Source organism: Pseudopipra pipra, chromosome 6 (assembly GCF_036250125.1).
Source record: "Pseudopipra pipra isolate bDixPip1 chromosome 6, bDixPip1.hap1, whole genome shotgun sequence".
NCBI lineage: Eukaryota > Metazoa > Chordata > Aves > Passeriformes > Pipridae > Pseudopipra > Pseudopipra pipra.
Genome location: NC_087554.1, coordinates 21,893,237 through 21,912,416, shown reverse-complemented (window position 1 = coordinate 21,912,416; position 19,180 = coordinate 21,893,237). Strand labels below are relative to the sequence as shown.

At 37.4% G+C, this 19,180-nt stretch overlaps 1 protein-coding gene across 15 annotated transcripts in view; it reads left to right on the top strand.

Moving 5' to 3' along the window:
* LRRC4C (leucine rich repeat containing 4C) overlaps nt 1–19,180 on the top strand; it is a 487,665-nt gene that overhangs the window by 455,757 nt on the left and 12,728 nt on the right. The window contains exon 1 of one of the 15 annotated variants that reach the window (XM_064657792.1): nt 11,316–11,480. The exons of the other annotated variants lie outside the window; for them this stretch is intronic. The gene's annotated coding sequence lies outside the window, so the exon portion shown is untranslated. Of the gene's footprint in view, nt 1–11,315; nt 11,481–19,180 lie in introns of those variants that run through there. 15 annotated transcript variants of the gene reach the window in all.

The window sequence follows — 19,180 nt, the reverse complement described above, 5'->3', positions numbered from 1 at the left end:
AATGGGTAAAGTTGGAAGGGACTTAAACTCTGCCAGAGAAGGTTTAGGTTGGATATTAGGAAGAAATTCTTTACAGAGAAGGTAATCAGGCATTGGAATGGGCTGCCCAGGGTGGATTCTCCATCCCTGGAGGTTTTTCAGATGAGACTGGATGTGGCACTTAGTGCCATGGTCTAGTAACCATGGCGGTGTTGGATCAAGGGTTGGACTTGATGATCTCGGAGGTCCTTTCGAACCTGGCTGATTCTATTATTCTATGATTCTATGACCACAGTGTGTCATCTGGTCTAACCTTCCTGTTCAATCAGGGTCATCCTAGAGCACATTCCATAAGATTCCAGTGCTTGGTCAACCACACAGTAAAGAAGTTCTTCCTCATATTCATGTGGAACTTCCTGTACATCAGTTTCTGCCTGTTGCCTCTTGTCTTACTGCTTGGCACCACTGAGAAGACCCTGGATCCATCCTCTTGACACTGCCCCCTCAGATACTTATAGGCATTGATGAGGTCCCATCTCAGCTGTCTCTTCTCCAAGCTAAATAGGCCCAGCTTCCTCAGCCTGTTCTTGTAAGAGATGTTTAAGTGCCCTAATCATCTTTGTCTCTCTCTGCTGGACCTGCTCCAGGAGCTCTATATTTTTCTGGTACTGGAGAACCCAGAACTGGACACAACATTTCAGATATGGCCTTACCAGGCTGAGCAGAGGGGCAGGATCACCTCCCTCAACCTGCTGGCAATGCTTTTCCTAAGGCACCCCAGGATCCTGTTGGTTTTCTGGGTCACAAGGCACCCTGCTGGCTCATGGACAGCTTGTTGTCCACTTGGATCCCCAGCTCCTTCTCCACTGAGCTGCTTTCCAGCAGGTTGGCCCCCAGCCTGTGCTGGTGCCTGGGGTTATTTTTCCCCAGGTGCAGGACCCTGCATTTGCCTTTGTTGAATTTCAGAAGGTCCCTCTCTGCCCATCTCTCCAACCTGTCAAGGTCCTTCTAAATGGCAGCGCAGCTCTCTGGGTTATCAGCCACTCCTCCCAGCTTTGTGTTGTCAGTACACTTGCTGAGGAGGCATCTGCCCTCTCATCCAAGTCATTAATGGATAAGTTAAACAAGACTGGTCCCAGTATTGAACCTTGGGGACACCCCTAGTGACAGGCCTCAAACTAGACCCTCTGTCATGTTTACACTTCCTCAGTTTGCCTCTGAGGATGTTGTGAGAGACAATGTTGAAAGCCTTGCTGAAGTCAAGCATTTCAAGAGGGAATGGTAATGCTTTTATTTTCTATTATTTCCCTAATAATTCCTGATGTTAATATGCTTTTTTGACTGCTATAAAACTGTTTGTGTAGAGTTATTCATTATTCCATCACAATGCTCCTCTACACAGCTTTTTCCCAGCATTACAGAATGCATTTTTCTCCATTATCCTTGCCATCCTGCTGACCATCCCATTCTTCCTACATGTGCTTATTCCTTTATGCAGTAAAACTTTATGGATGATGAAACTCATTACTGCACAAATAAATAATAAAAGAAAAAAATATGAATTGCAAAATGAGCTTCACAAATTCTATGTGACCTAGGAAATCTGAGATTTCAAGCAAACTGGAGTGAGGGGGAAAAAAAGTTTCCTGAGCTGCTGAGGAAACTGCACTCCTTACATTAACCTAGTTATGAAGATGGGCAATAAGAATCTCTTGGAAAATTAGCTTAAGCCAGACTAAGAGAGATTCAAAGGGACATAATCCAGGACCATCAGGTCCTTTGCTCTGCAGCAGGCAGAAAGATCGTCTCAGATAATGCTTCTAAATAGGGCTGACACACTTTCTGAGCTTCTCACTCCAATGAAAGCTCTGATAAATTTGTCTTATTGCCAAGGATTTTGTGAAAAAAATAACATCTTGTAAAATTCCTGACTAGTCTTATTATTCAGCTCACTAAGCATAAAATCAAATCTAGGAGGTGGCCATTAACTCTTCAGGAAAGCCTGGCTTTATTTTATTAAAAACAGAAAAAAGCAGTGGATATTTACACATGGACTGTAGCTCCTTCTGCAGCAAATCCAAGTACAGAAATGTGGCCAGTGGTCATTTCAAAGTGCAGAAAGTATCATGTCTGACTGCAGAATGGTAAGATAATTTGACACTTAAAAATAATACTTCATTATAAATCATGAGGATTGTCAATAGCAGCACAATGACTCACCAAAGCAGGTAACTTATTATGACCTAAATATAAAGTAAGCAGGAATGGCTCTGTTGAAAAGATTAAAGTATTCTGAGAAAGGTAAAATACTAGCAATTAAGTTTGAGGAGGTCTATATAGAAACATTAATATTTTTAAATGTTAAGCTAATTTGTTACTTTCATGCAAAGATTAACCATAGAAAATACATTAATTTTGGACTCTGCCTTGTTTATAAAGAATCCTGGGAAACATGCCTGCTCAAACAGTGTTACTAATAATAGCATAAATTATTAAAGCTGACAGAATTTTTATAGCTAATGCATGGGCTTTTTGCACTCTACATTTTCTTCAGCTTGGACAATGAATAAACACCAATCAAGTTTTGTTTGTGCAGTTCTTATGCCAAGACAGTGCTGTTATTTGTGATCACAACACCACAGGAAAATGTTAAAATATAAAGAAGAAAAGGTGAAAAAGTGGCAAATAGTCCCTTGGGTTTAAATTAAATTTTCTGTTGACAGTAAGGAATATTCTTGTAATATTCCTTTCTTTAATGGAAAATATAAATAACTAAAGAATGCAAATTTAAATATGTGTCCAATGGCTTTGATAATCTAATTATTAAGACTGACATTGCTCTTCATGATCTTTCTAACAAAAAAAGTAATTTTTGTTCTTGGGAAAAAGCTATATTTTAAAAAAAATATAAGCTTTAGAGAGATTTATGAAAACAAGAGATTAAAAAAATGGTTTGTCTTTGAGCTCAAAAGAAAGGGAATTAGCAAATACAAAAATAATGTTGTCAATAATTTCTGTACCTTACTCTATTGTTGAATGCCCACATTTTACTTATAACCACCATCAATAAACAACTTTAAAATATGTTTTGAGCATGCTTTGTTCAGGCACTTGAGTTTGCTTTCTAAGAGTTAACTTTCTTTCAAACAATTAATCAAATAGTATTTGGGAGCTAGGCATTGATTTTAATGAAGTCAAGCTGGCTGGGATAAGTGTATATTTTTAGAAATGCTAGGTAACTTGGAAAACACAGGGACAGACTTTACCAGCTGTGGTCTAGAGAAATTTGTTATATTTTTTACAATTCTTGTATATCATATTTTGCTGAATATTTCTAATAGTTTTTAGAAGATATACCCAATGCAAATGAAGTTGCAATGTATTCACACATTTATCAGTGTCGTATATAATTTATCATTATAAATATATATACTTCTTTCTAAATGTGAAGAAAGATATGCTGTAGATTTATTTTTGAACTATGGTCATGAGAGTTGGAATTGCTTTTGTACGTGAAAAGCTTTCTGACAAAAACTCTGGAACATGCCTTTTCCTCTAATTACTCTTTTTTGTGAAAGTTGTCCGTGCTCAGAGTTTCTCTGACTGCCTTATTCCTCATTACTCTCTGCCCACTTTTAGGGTATGAATAGCTATCAGTATGTGATTTCTCTTTCATATCTTGCCAAGGGAGATCTCTACTGTGCACAGCAATATGTCGGTGATTTAAAAGAATCCTTCTCTGCAGGAAGCAATAACACTAGAAATGATTTAAACAAAACCTAAAATGTCACCTTAGACTAATGAAATTCCTTCATCAAGCAGTACAGAGTTGACACTTCTGTGAGATACCTTAAAACACAGATTAAGAAGAGAAAATTAAACTTGAAATGACAGGAAACAAAACCAGCTCTCTTTTCCTTGGAAATAGTTGAGTACAGTATGTTGATTATTCTCAGAAAAACTGATCTCACAGTCACCCTACATCAGCACAAAGAACAGCTAACAACATAGCTTTAGATGGCTGGCAACGTTTTCTATTGTTCATCATTTAAAAAATGAAATAGCTGTCTGTCTTTGAGCTAGCCCATCTGTAGCTTCACTCATATGTCCCCTCATATGCAGGGAGACAGTTGAGGAACTGCCTTATTGGCTCAACCTAGAGATTATTTTCATCCATTTTCCCATCTCCAAGAGTGGGCAGTAAAAGTACTATAGTGGAAAATATAGAATTCCTTCACAGATGGCAGTTATAAAATAACCTGTAAGTAAGGGAATTTTAATTTAAATTCATCTCATTGTATATATCAATGCCTGTTTGGAATTGAATGGCTTTATAACTTTTTTATTCAGTTCAATAAAGTTGTGGTTTTAAAGTCACTTGAGATTTTCACAATACCAACAAACATCCCTTGATCCCCACATTTAAATCTAGATAAGCCTCTACCCCTGGAGGTACCTCTTAGTGGTGAATAGCGGAGACTAGCTGCTTTTTTGGGGAGGACATCAGTGTTTATAGAGATTCCTTGGTTTTAGTGGAGCACAGATGTGAGAGTATAGCACTGGGGAACTGTTTCTGTGAGCTGCAGCTTTCCTGAATAAGGACTTTTACATGTCCTATAGGGATGCTCTGGTATCACTTAACACCACTACATTTGGCTGCACAAGACTGCAAAAAATAGACATTTATAACATTTAGCTGAATCCTGAGGTTGGAATCTTCAGCTTCTTTTAGGATCAATTAGAAATGGGATCTTAACTCAGATAGTCCCTGCACACAGCACCATTTCCCTCTCAGCTGCTCAGCTGCGTGTAAGAGTTGAAATGTAATTTTGCCTTGGGCACAGAGCCAGTCCCTGAAACACTGAAAGAAGTGATAGTTCAAGGCTGCTCTTTTACTTCTTTTCATCACTGCTGAGTGTTGTTTTACTTTCCTCATTTCAGAAAGAAACCGATCTTCCGGTGTGTGGGCTGTCAACAGCTCACTCGCACTCATTTTTTTCTGCGGTACAGCCCAACAGGGACTGCCGGCCATCCACAATATTTCCTCACCCTGGCTGCTCTGCCCCCAGCCACGCAGCCTTCTTTGCCTGCAGTGTATTCCCATAAATTCCCTCGGGCAGACACGCCACTGCAGGCACTGTGATCACTAAGGCAGCAGCTGTGGTTGGATAGAGAGATCTAGCAGTCTGCTTCCTGCAGGGAGAGATTTTACCATATTGGATCAGGTCACAAAACCGTGACATCTAGCATCTTGCTTTAAGCAATGAGCAATACCTGATGTTTCAAATGAAGCTGAAAGCACCTAGCAATGTAACTGGAGAATTGTGTCTGGCAGAAAAAAGAGTTTATTTTACTGGCTCTGGGTGCCTATGGAATGAAAACCTAGCTATTTCTATGATAGACCATAAAGCCATGAGTCCTTTCTGTGTCTGGAGCTGGACTTGGGAACACTTTAGCAATAATAACAGTCTGTTTTCAATTGTTCTGGGAAAAAAACATGATAAGAGCCAGAGACGACATGACTTAGTGAAAAAGGTCTTTTCTATCTTTTTATCTGAATTTGGAGGCAAGTTGGAATTTTCCTGGCCAAGCTAACAAAACCCATTGAATTACATGCAGCTAAACCTAACACAGTGTGCTGTTAACACTGGTACATTATATTTTATTACTGATTGCAGTGCCACTGGTATGGAACACTGTGTTCTGTTAAAGCTCCTCTGAAGCACCAATTTGTAGAAATAGGGGAACCCTGATGGTGATGTACAAATTAAGATACCTTTAATGGCTTATAAAAACACTATCCATCCATAGCTCTTTTTAGAAACTGATAATGATTTCCTTGTTCTAGTGATCAAGTAATTTTAAAATCAGTGATCTTTGCTGATTTTTATTGGCTATGATAATTTCTATTGAATTGTATATGCTGATAATAGGAGTAAAATGTTCTGATTAATGTAATTTGATTTTCAAGGTTTCAGAAGGACCAAAACTATGGGAGAGATTTTTAGATGAAATCACTGATAATGCAGAGTTTCAGGAGGTCATCTTAGTGCATGCTGAATCCCAGCTGCAGTACAGTGTACATCTCTGTTATGTTGCTGGATATGTTTTTAAATGGAACACCTAATCCATAACCCAAAGAATTTTATGGATATAGGGATATCAATTATACCATAAGAACTGTTTTTAAAAGAAACTGGTCCTCAAAACAGAAAGATTTTCCAAGTGATGCAATCTTAGAAAAGTCCGGGTGAATTTTAGATAGACTATACAGGTCTGTTCCTGTGATAGTAGACTTGTTTCCCTATGCTGTTAAGTCCAAAGAATGAACTAGAACTGAAAATTTAATGTAATTTAAACATTAAGCTCTCAACTTCTTTTTTTAAAAAAGTGAATTTTTTATTCATATAGGAAAATATATTTGCCAGTTCACAATTTGAGTGATTCTGGGGACTAGAATGTAATTCTCTCATGTTTGTGTCTAGCCCAATACAGACACCACTAATTAGGAGAATGCTCTTTTGGTTCACTGTGCAGAGATTACCTTCATTTCAGTGAAGGCAAAATCTTGGGTCCTGATTTAAAAATAGGTATTGCAGACATTCCACAGAGGAAAGCTCTTTGAAATGTCTCCTTGGGTACATGCAGTTCCCTGCATTTGTGCTTAGTAGTAGAGCATAATTAGATTTCAAATTACTGGATCATGTGACTACCATCAAACAAGGCTAGGCTAGGGTGAGTCAGTAGGCAAGTGAGTTAATTTACTCTTTTGAGACCATAATTCCAATTCAAGTGTGTGTCTTTGTGAAATATATATGTTTTGATATGTTTATACATATATGTGTTTACCTCTCAACTGACAGCAGTTGAGCTAACGTCCTTGGCAGGATGAAATAGCATTTGTAAATGTCATTATTTGTCTGGAACCCCACACTGCAAACAAGTATCTGAGGAACTGGTCTTAGCAGCTTTAAGGCATGATTATTCTCTGAAATAGGAAATGGTAACGAAGACACTCATCTTCCCATTTCACTACCTCTCCCCAGAAGCAATTCAGTTTCATTTGCATGGCACAATATTCAAGTTGTTGAATCCTAGTCTCTCAGGATTGTCTCAAAGGACTGGGAATGGTTTCAGATCCTCTGCATAAACATCCATGGCACACTGTAATTCTGCATATTCTCAGCTCCATCATTTTTCTTATTTCTATCTGGAGTGCAGCACTAGTAAGAACTTATTAAGGGATAACACTAAATTAAGGAGAGAAGACATCGCAAAATGGTGCTCTTTCTAAGGGATAACACTAAATTAAGGAGAGAAGACATCGCAAAATGGTGCTCTTTCTAACTTAAAAATAGGTGATCTATATATTACTCAACTGAACTGAATATAAGAAAACTTTTTAAACTCCAGGAAAATTACAACAAACAATGCCAAAACAAGCCACAAAGAGTAGCTCTGGCTCAGGTCCTCAGCACTAGGTTGTTGTGTTGTGTTGCTGTTCCTACTTCAGGAATTAAGGATTTTATTACTGTGAAACATGCTGGCTTCAGTCCTTTAAATCTCCAAGTATTTATGCTTATCTGTAACTGACCCACAAAACAATACATATGAGTGAGAAAGGACTAGGATGTAGCTTTTGACAGGGATGAAAATAATAGAGATTTTCTAAAAATTAAACAAGACTGCATTTCTTTTCTTCTAAAAACGTATGGAGTGAAATGAACCTCTTGCGGAAAGAAAGTGTTTTTAAATTATTTTACTGGGGCCAGCATTTCCTCCTCAGAACCTAATTAAAATTATTTCTTTTAGATAGTGGTTTGGGGATATCTTGTAGGATAGATAAAACTCTCTTATAAACTCTGTAGAAATTAAATTCTTTAGATTTTTATCCCCAGGCTCTGCAAAAAGTATTTTCAGGCTTCTGAATAGTTTATTATGATCAAAACCACTGTGTATATTTCAGTGTATTGCATAACAGGCTATTGTTCAGTAAGTTCTGTTGGCAGTGGTTTTGGAAGGGGGGAGGAGAGGAAGAAAAAATGAAAAAAAATTAAAAAGAGGGCAACTTATTAAGAAAATACGTTTTCTAATTATTTTTTTCTATCAAGGCCTATGTTTTTTCCATTATTTACTTATTTACCACCTAAATTACAGATATATCAGATGGTCAGAGGAATAATTCACCATAAATCTATTCAATTTATAATTACAAAAGAGCATTTTTCATGCTTAGTTTGCTGATGTGCAACCTTTTCAGTTGGTTTTTCACACCACATGAGTCAGTGGCAATAATGAGCCAAATATGAATGTAGTAATTAGCTGAGTTTCTTGATTCCTCCCCCCCCCTCCCCGCCCCCCCGTTGTTTTTTTTTTTCAGTCTGACCCTTTATTGAGACTATATAGCTCTATGATCTTAAGTCAGGAAGCTACTCTGCTGAGTTTCAAGATCAAATCAGCTTTAGCTCAGATTGAGTAATGACGCCAACAGCATCTTTCAGCAGCAGGGTGTAAATTTATAATCTTCAGTATTGCAGCACTAAGGTTCTGCTACACGTATTACAGAAATAACTGCATTAGCTGTGGCATAAGACTGTTTTCTTCAACTAAGAGTTGCAACTAATGGCAAATGTCACATACACCACTCAGCTTCATTGTGATTGAACAAGGGACAGGGTAAAAACCCCTAAACTGCTTTCAAAAGCCAACTTTTAGTTCTATTTCTCCATAACAGGTTTAAATTTAACTTGTGAAGATTGATCTTTTACCATTGTGCAGATACAACAGGTATCTGATACTATATGCGGGCAAGTAAGTATAGGAGGGAAAAAATCCCTGAAAGACTGGCTTTGTTTGGACAAGTGCTGCCTCAATGTCCAGCAAACCTAGAGTACTACCCTCTTATATGAGTAGGAATAATTTTCTTCCTATATCAACATTTTGAGTGATACTGTACAGTATATCAAAATTGCACTTTTAAATGCATTTTGGACAATAAACTACAGATCTTCATTCAAGTATAGAACAATTTTTGAAGTGCAATCTCTTGGCAAAGCCTTTTTGCATTTTTCATATTTTGCAGCCAGCTGCTTTTAGTAACAAGAAAAAATTTAGCAGCTCATACTTGCGAGTAAGAAAGGAATCAACATCAAAGATTATGGGTACTTTTTTTCTAATGCAGTTCTGAGAGTTTTATACATTTTGTTCTAACTCATCTAAAGTTCTGTCAGGCCTCATTAAGATCAAACATTCAAAACAGAAAGGTGTTATTTCTGCATATTGCATAAGAGAATTTGATACTGGTAAGGGGTATGACACTTACCTGAAAGGACAAGTGGCAAACAGCAATGTCATAGAAATATGCAGAAGCAATCGTCCCAACTTCTCTTCTGAAATCCTCATAATCATTTCACTGGTCAATGGCACATGAGTTATCCTTGAGTGAGCTGGACAGGGCAAAGAGGGGAGATAAAGTGATTCATTTAATTTCTTCAGTTCAAAATTACTGATCACTTAGTACCTTGTCATGAAAGTATACCTAAGGTGGATTTAATAGTACTGACAAAAAAAGAAAGTTTGAATTTGGAAACTTTGATCCTAAATTTGTTTGTTAATTTTGGCATGGCTTTGGCAAGTCATAATTCACCAGGAGAGGAGTGAAAATGGAATTTAAATACTTATAATCTAAATCTTTTAATGTCTTTTAAAAACTTGTAATGTCTGTTAAAAACCTGTTTAATTCCAGAGGGAAGACTCTCATGCACATCAAATACTGAATTCCTCATAACCATCATCCACACCTACTGAAAACCTCCCCTTGTTTATTCCTTGTGACAGAAATTCAATTGTCTTTGTAAAGGACAGAGACACAAGCTGTTGTAGAGGATATTTTTGACCCTGCTGTAGATTAAGTTGAAACATTTTTGAGAAATAATACATTAAATATAATTTTCATAAGAACATAATGAACTAATTACCAAATATTAAAAAACTAATCTTCGTTCTTGCTCATTAACAGTGCACAAAGAGGTGTTGTATCCTATGTTGGTTTTGCTCTTCTTAAGTGTACATACTTTTGCCCTCAATTTCCTGACAACAGCACTAAGATAAAAATGTTGGATCAGGAGTTTGAGAAACTATTTAAGTGGATGCAGTGAGACAGACCCTATGCCAGTGAAACTACACTGATTTATACAAGCTGTGGATCTGGCCAGTGAATTTCCTTTTTGACAGTAACCACTATTACAGCATAGTCAGGATTTTCTACAGGAATTCTTCATGACATAGAGCACTGGCTCAGCATTCATAACTAATTTTGTGTTGAATGAAGTGATCTTTATGCACTGAATTGAAATTGAAACTTCCCATCGAAAGAACATTCCAAAAATACCAAAATTCAGCATGTGTTCAGAACAGAGAACCTTTTTCTCACGGGAATGAAAAGTCAGGTCACTTTAGTTGAAGTATGAAGCCTGGATTTTGAATGTTATTCATGTTATTGATGATTGAGCCACCATGTGATGGGCAGAGTGGCATGGCCATTGGATTGTAAATGGAATTGACCATTATTCCTTGCAGTCTACAAGGAAGGTGAAGCAAACCCTCGTTCAAAATCCTTGAATCAACAGTTTGAAAATCAGAATTTCAAGAAGACGATAGTAGCTCTATACTAGCTTCCAGGTATACTATCTTCTGTGTCTGCATTGTCTGTTCATATTGTTCAGCAATCACTAATGAAATTATTCCTCTCATTTCCTAGTATATTCTTACTTTGCCTTTTAGTAAACATTGGGAGATAATAAAAGCAAAGAGCAATTGAATATGGTCTAGTAAATGCATTGTTCACTCTTAAGTACTGCTTGTTAAATTTCATTTTGAAAAATTAAGCTGTGTTTAGTATAAATGCAAAGGATCCTGATGAGAAGAAAAGCACCCCAAACCATTAAAATAAAAAAAATAATTTCTTTTTGCTCCTGTATAATTCTGAATTTACTTATCAATTTGTACGACACTTAAGGAAAAAAAAAGAAATTGCTGACAATTTGGACACCAGACTGCAGGTAAATGAAATTTTAAAAGGAGGATTTAGTGTTCTTTAAGAAGGAAACATTAATTTTGTCAGTTCTTTGATGACCCTTAATTAACATGAAAGGTGACCTCTTATGCTACTTTTGTACATTAAGGAGAAACTCTTAAGCTGTTTTGCTGATTTCAGTATACCACAATCTTGCAGGTTACATTGCTGGGCAGCTTTGTGGAGCTGCAGAAAACTTCCTCCCTTTAAACAGCTGTAAATTATTATGAAAAGATTTTAATACATCTTTGCTCTCTTCTAGGGGTTACCTATACAGTAGACTTTAAATCCCAGTATTTGCCTGTGAGCGTTAATTTGCTATCTGTTTCAAGTAAGAAAAGAAACAGCTGTTGCTCAAGGCAGTCTGAACAGCAGATACTAAATGTTAATAGATCCCACCAAATGATGGCTACTGTCTTGGGAGAAGGTAAGATAATTCGTGGTTAACTGTTTCCCAAGTAACCTCTCATGCCCTGTCTCACTAAGGACAAATGTCAGGGATAAGAGAGGCTGCCTAGCACATGCTTCTGCAAATACTGAGAGAAAGATTTTCAGTATGCTTAACTTACTGTTGACTAAATGATGTAGGGTACTAGTCTACTCATATTGGATACGTAGCTCTCTCCTGAAAAAGAGCCATTGCATCTGCTGAACAAAATGGAGAGTTGCAAGAAGCTATTTTGCCAAATTCTTAAAAGCAGATTGTTCTCCCAACCTAATTCTACAGCAGTGCTCTAGTGCTGTTCTGACAGAAGTACTTGACATGATATAGGCAAATGAGAAATCTACTCCACTTGGAGTCAGATCCTTTTTTGAAAATGGACTTTCCAAAACAATAGGGAATTTTACACTAATTGTGATTGTTGAATTTGAGCATAGATTTATAGCCCACATTTCTAAACTTTGCCTTTGATTTCAGTTGAAGATAGCAGTCTTCAGTATTTCTTGATGGTAAACTGTAAAAACTATAAAAAAATTGCTATGTCTCCATAAATACCAGTGGGGAATAAGATAATCATGATGAATGTTATGTACATCGTTTGTCAGTGTAGGATTTAAAACTCACAGGGAAACTTCTAGATAAAGTCAATACATAACTCTAAGCTATTACCATCTATTAGTCAATGTAAAACCTCTTAAAGCCCGTGTACAGCAGGCATAACACATTATAAAGGAGGAGATAAGACATCATTCATTGTGGATTATGTCTGCTGTTACCATTGCAACTCTATGGTACCAAGGAAGAAAAAAAGAGAAAAAGAAAGCAAATAACTTATTACTCAGAAAAAGGAAAGTTTATTTTTTGAAAACTAAAACTAAGTCCGCTCTTGAGGTATGATTACTGTTCTTTCAGCATTTCAGCAATCAGAAGAGACTTCTTTATTACATAGTTAAAACTATTTGTGTTATCTTTACCATTTTAAGCTTACTTTATAAAAGCTGCATTTTCATAGCTGCCTGAACCTCCTGATATTCATAAAACCATAAAATCATAGAATGGTTTGGGTTGGAAGGGACAATAAAGATCATCCAGCCCAACCCCCCTGCCATGGGCAGAAATACCTTCCACTAGACCAGGTCACTCAAAGCCCCATCCAATCCTGCCTTGAACACCTCTGGGGATGGGGCATCCACAACTTCTCTGGGAAACTTGTCCACTATCTCACCATCCTCACAGTAAAGAACTTCTTTCTAATATCTGATCTAAACCTGCTTTCTTTCAATTTAAAGCCATTTTCTCTTGTCCTATCACTACATGCCCATATAAAAAGTCCCTCTCCAGCTTTCTTGTATGCACCCTTTAGGTGCTGGAAAGCCGTTCAAAGGTCTCCCCAGAGACCTTATTCTTGAAGAATGGATCAGTGTAGTTTAGAGGGTAACAAGGATCACAGACTTCAACTGGAATAACAATCATTTGATTTCATTTACTTGAATGAAACAATGCCAGTTTGTCCCATCTGAGAATTAGACTACATTCAGACAATTTCTTAGAATTACAGAGAAAACCATTGCCTTCACACTGCTGGAAAGGAAAAAAAAAAACTAAAGAAAAGAAGCCACAAGAATCTGTTATGTATAGTATTTTCTTTTCACCTATAAAAAAAAAATATGTTTTTTTCATCATCCCCTCCCAGATAGTGATAGCTGCAGTGTTAGAGGAAGTTCTTAAATCTGTGCATGTTCCTTATCTCTGATACGCAGCAGCTCTCCTGTCTTTCATGAAATCCTTCTGAGATTTAGATCCCAGTTCAGAAATCAGGTCTAGTGAAGGAAATCTCTATGTTTCTACGTTTCTATGTGAAGAATGTGAAACAAAACTCCCCATTGTCTTTGCTGGTTCTAATTGCTGTAATTACATCTTGTCACTTCCTGAGCTTTCTTAAGTATTGAGCTTATGAACAGCAATATGAATAAAGAAATTAAAGTGGTTTTTCCCAAGATGCTTGAACCCAGGTTTTAAAAGCATTCTTACAGATCAAGGGCAGTCATTGACAGAGAGTTACTTGGCAATAGCTGCCATTAGGCATGCTTGCATAAGTGGATACAGCTAGAAATAGGCAAATAACTGTATTTGCCTATGGGCAAATAGCAAAATCCACTCTACAATTAATTGTGTAATCTTCCAGGCTAAAAAGTCCACTATGTGATACGGGTCTGCAAGGCAGCACAGTGCTGGGGATGTACATGCTGTATAGCATTGATATTTAACTGCAACATTAGCACTTACATTTATCATTGTTCTTAGCAGCTCACAATCACATGCGACTGATGTGAAATACTCTGGTAAGAGGGTGCCTGATGATGCCAAAAGTCTTCAGATGCATACTTCATGGAATGACTGCCCTATCAATGCCCACTTCAACTGCACATGGGTGCCTGCTAATGACTCCTTGAAAATATTTCATATACTTATCCATGTGCATCTTTCTGGAGTAGAGAGTACAAACAAGAATCCAGGAAACAGTTCTCAGCCAGAGATAACTAGACACATTAGCACTTTTGTCATTCAACAATTTTGTCATATTTTTCATGTTCTCAGACTAGAGAAATAGTTAGAATTCAAAAATTCAGAAAGTATTTTCTTGATAGGAAACAAAAAAATAGCTTTTTTTAAATAGTTGATCTGTATTTAAGTGTATTAGGTGTACCTATACATGCAGAAATGCATGTGTTTGAATGAAAGCTTTGTTGGCTGTGTTGTGTTTTATTACTATCTTTAACTACTTAACAGATCATACTTTTCTTATAGTTAACTCTGTGTCTTTCGATGTACAGAATGAAAAAAATAACCTGAATTCAGTATTTGAGCCTTTACCAGTAAAGTTCTCCTTTTCTTGAAGTTATTTGTTACCATAAGGTATGACAGCTGCTTTAAATCTGTGTTGAGTGTCTACACAACTTTCAGAGACTATACTGTAGGTATATATCTAATATGGAACATTTAATCTGCAAATGGTTAAAATTTTACAAAGCTGTAAGAAACTGAAAACAACATTTCCCAATGGCAGATGTTGGACACCCTGGTGGTATCTCTGTTATCTGTAATAAATGTTTGTATTGCTATGCAGGCCAACATAGTAATGGAAAGCTTTACTGCAAGTAGCCATATTTATATCCTTGAATAACATCAAATATCAAATTTATTCTACTTTGGACAGATAATTTTCAGATTTGTTTTGAACCCTGAATTCATTCTTGCTATACATTTTTAAAATAGTTGTGTACTTTCTGGGAATCTTTTAAGAATCCATGATAACATATTGACATTTTAAAATATTATATTACCTTTTTTATATAGCCCACTTTCATATATACGAACTCTCTTTTAGCTGTCTCAGTTACTATTTTTTCCTTTTATGTTCTCTGACAGTTTTAATTAACTGAAAATTACATTTCCATCTCCCTGAAAACTGTCCTAAAAGAATGGCATCAAAGCCCTAGTGCTTACATCAGCAATAATCTGCAACTGGCTCTATACAGCAAATTCTTATTGATATATGACATGGAGTTCTGACTCCACTGAAATCAAAGGCAAAATTCCCATTGGTTTCTGTAGGAGTAAATTTTTACCTATGATTTTCTCTAGTTACAAATGCAAGTCTAATGGTGGGCTTATGAACACAGAATACTGTATCAGCACTTAAGAGTCTGAAGAGCTGAACAAGCAGGCTGATACTGGGCATTGTATCCTGTTGGTAACTTGAAGTAGATAAATAATACTTCAGTGAAAATGATCATTTACTAAAGAAGTAAGTGCTAGCTTTCATGAATTTCACTTTGATGCAATAGTGCTTTGAATTTGGCCAGTGATTTCAACAAGCAGGCTATAGGCAGCCTATGTAGAGAAGACATTCCATCAAATAAATGTATATTTATCATGACTAAACCCATGTCTATGTGAAAATGTAAAGTAATCTATTATTTTTCTCTATAAGAGTTATTGCAGGGTAAAGTTTCAGAGAGATAACATCTATCCTATCCCTATAGTTTATGATTCTTGGATTTATAGATGGTCTGGACAGAAAGAGAATAACTCACATAACTGGCCATTGTTTCCACAAATTACTTTAAAGCTTTGATTTTCACAAAGCTGCTTTCCAAACTTTCTTTATTAACGATGACTCTTCCAGGCTGATCTACATTATCAGTACCTGAATCAGTTGATATATTCTGCAAAGATTTCCAGTATGTTTTGGATACCTCAGGAAAACACATTGGGATGGATGATATGGGATTGCACTAGTGTCACATTTCAGCACATATAGAAAAAGAATGCTCAGTATTCAGTTACTTTAGTTGCTTCAGAATTAATTTAACATTTTAATAAAATGAAAACAGGTAAAAATAAAAATAAAAATAAAAATGCGTAATTGTTTTTGTTTGCCACATTAAAGAAGTCAGTACAGTTATAAAATTGTACCTAGTTCTATCTCTTTAATTTTGCTTCCAGTGCTTGACTAAGCACGAAAAGGGAAAGGATCTTTATTAAGGTAAAATCCAAATGTCGTCTTATATATATGTGTGACCCTATGACTATGCTTTATACAAAGATATTTGGGAGTTAATGAACTTATTATTAGAATCTAGTCGTTAAAACATTAGTAATTAGTCATTTTAGAGTGAAACTGGTTTTGGAACATGCTATCTTTCAACAGTACTGTGGTCCATGAAAACAACATCCATCCTTTACTAGGTCAGAAACATGTTTGTTGCAGAAGAACTGACATTGAGAGAAACTGCAAATGAGATTTGAAGAGCTCATATCAGGCTGATCTCATTTCAGGGAAGGTCATGGAGCAGATTATCTTGAGTACCATTGCACAGCACGTGCAGGACAAGCAGAGGATTAGGCCCAGCCAGCATGGGTTCGTGAATGGCTGGTCCTGCTTGACCAGCCTAGTCTCCTTCTATGGCAAGGTGACCCGCTTAGTGGATGAGAGAAAGGCTGTGGATGCTGTCTACCTGGATTTTAGTAAAGCCTTTGACATTGTCTCCCACAGCACTTTCCCATGGCTTGGATGTATGTACTCTTCGTTGGGTAAAAACCTGGCTGAATGGCTGGGCCCAGAGAGTGGTGGTGAATGGAGTTTCATTCAGCCAGCGACTGGTCACAAGTGGTGTCCCCAGGACTCAGTGCTGGGCCAGTCCTGTTTGATATCTTTGCTGGATCATTGAATCTGAATAAGGTGATCAAGTGCACCCTCAGTTGGCAGATGACACCAAGTTAGGTGGGAGTGTTGATCTGCTGGAAGGTAGGAAGGCTCTGCAGAGGGATCTGGATAATCTGGGTCCATGGGCTGAGGCCAACAGTATGAGCTTCAACAAGGTGAAGTGCCAGGTCCTGCTCTTGGGTCATAACAACCCCAGGCAACGCTACAAGCTTAGGGAAGAATGGCTGGAAAACTGCCTGGTGGAAAATGACCTGGATTGCTTGTTGACAGTCAGATGAACATGAGCCAGCAGTGTGCCCAGATGACCAAGAAGGCCAAAGGCATCCTGGCCTGTATCAGAAATAGCCAGGCTAACAGGACTAGGGAAGTGATCGTCCCGCCTGTACTCAGCTCTGGTGAGGCTGCACCTTGAACCCTATGTTCAGTCTTGGACCCAAGAAAGACATTGTCCAGAGAAGGGCAATGAGACTGGTGAAGGGGATGGAACATAAGCCATATGAGGAACATATGAGGGAGTTGTGGTTATTTAGCCTGGAGAAAAGGAGGCTCAAGGAAGGCCTTATCTCTATACCTACCTGAAAGGAGGTTGTAGTGAGGTGGGGATCAGCCTCTTCTTCCAGGCAATTAGCAATAGGACAAGAGGAAATGGACTCAAGTTGCACCAGGGGAGGTTTAGATTGGATATCAAGAAAAATTTCTTCACTGAGAGGGTGCTCAAGGTTTGGAACAGGCTGCCCAGGGAAATGATTGAGTTATCATCCTTGGAGGTATTTAAAAGACGTGTAGATATGGCACTTAGGGACATGGTTTAGCTGGATAGTTGGCAGTGTCAGATTACTAGTTGGACTTAATGTTGTTAGAGGTCTTTTACAACTGAAACACTTCTATGATTCTGTGGTTCTATGTTGTCCTACAGTGGTGCAGTGACACCAGAAGATACTTTGCCTACTTGCATAAAAACCAGTTATAAATCTCTTAGCTATTACACTCTTCCCTTTCCTTCTCCAGCTAGTGAAGCTAGTTCTCTGAAGATGAACTGCTGTTCTTTTTCAAGCTATTTAAATCTTAGTTGGATGGCCCCAAAAGATAATGAATGTGAAATGTCACGTTTTGCCACTTGTACATTCCTATGGAAGGAATTTTCTTTCAGATCTTTTTAAACATTTATATTTAAAAAGCAGTTTAAGGCTTGCTGAGACCTGTCTGACATGAGGGTTATACAAAAGCTTTTCTGTGGCCAAGGATCAGAAGAGCATTGCACATATATTGGAGAGCCTGTCCAAGAGGAAGTTTTGAGAACAGTTCACAAGGAAAAGATTATAGTAGGTCCCTAGGAGTCTACCCATTATCAATGTAGCAAGGATCAGACTGGGCTGAGGTGATCCACTTCTATGTCTGTGATCTGCTCTATGGGTAAAAGAGACATCCAATGATTCTGAGGAGGAATACCATAGAAAGCATTATAAATTCTAATTTCAACCTCTCAAGGTACTTCTTCAGACTTGCCATCTATATCTTGTCAACAGCTTGTGGCAAATGCTTGTTAATGCCTCAGAACCAAAACGGCATCTGAAAGAATGTAGAAAGGGAATGAGAGAAAGAATATGTACATGAAACGACAAATTCAGGATTTTTAATGCATTTCTGGAATGTGTACAAATACTTTGATAAGAAGAATAGTACAGGAATCTTTAGAATAAGACAGAGCATTTTTTAATATTTAATAAAATTTATTTTTAAATGTCATGACATGTTAGTCACACCCTTTAACACACAGATTAAATCTGCATTCTGCTGGAAATGTGTTTTGGTATGTCTGGGCCCCTGTTCTGCCTCTACTGCTGACACCATTCCCTATAGCACATCCACTTCAACTCTTGTGGTTTGCTGGAACAAGATTCATCCACACTTTGCACTGAAGTAGACTCAGTCTTTGTACTCTTAGGGCCAGACTGAAACAGTGCACTAAGACACATTATCTTGAGGTCAGCAACAAGTTGATGTTTGCTATATGGCTATCGTTTGGAGCAACACACATTGTATTTAGTCAGCATGGAATGTGAAGCTCACTTTTCCCAAGTATCATGTAGAGACGTGCTGAGTTTTGGCAATTGATTTAATCCATTATTGCCTCAGTTTCTTCAGCCATAAACAAGAATAATATTACCTGTCTCTTCTACAGAGGACCTGTGAGGATGTGTTTATACCTCACATCTTATTAAGGCAATCAAATGAAGGATGGAGTGCTGCCAAAAGCTCCCATTGTATGCAAAGGGCCCTGAGGCCACTACGTTCATGCAAATCCGAACAACAGAACTATCAGGTCAAAGTTTGTTGTTCAGATCCAGGAAAATACTTGTAAGTAGATGCTATAGTCCCCCTGAGTCATCACATAGTTTTACTCTGAATTTTATTTCACTAGCTGCCTCCTAAATTGAATTGAAACATTCTCCCA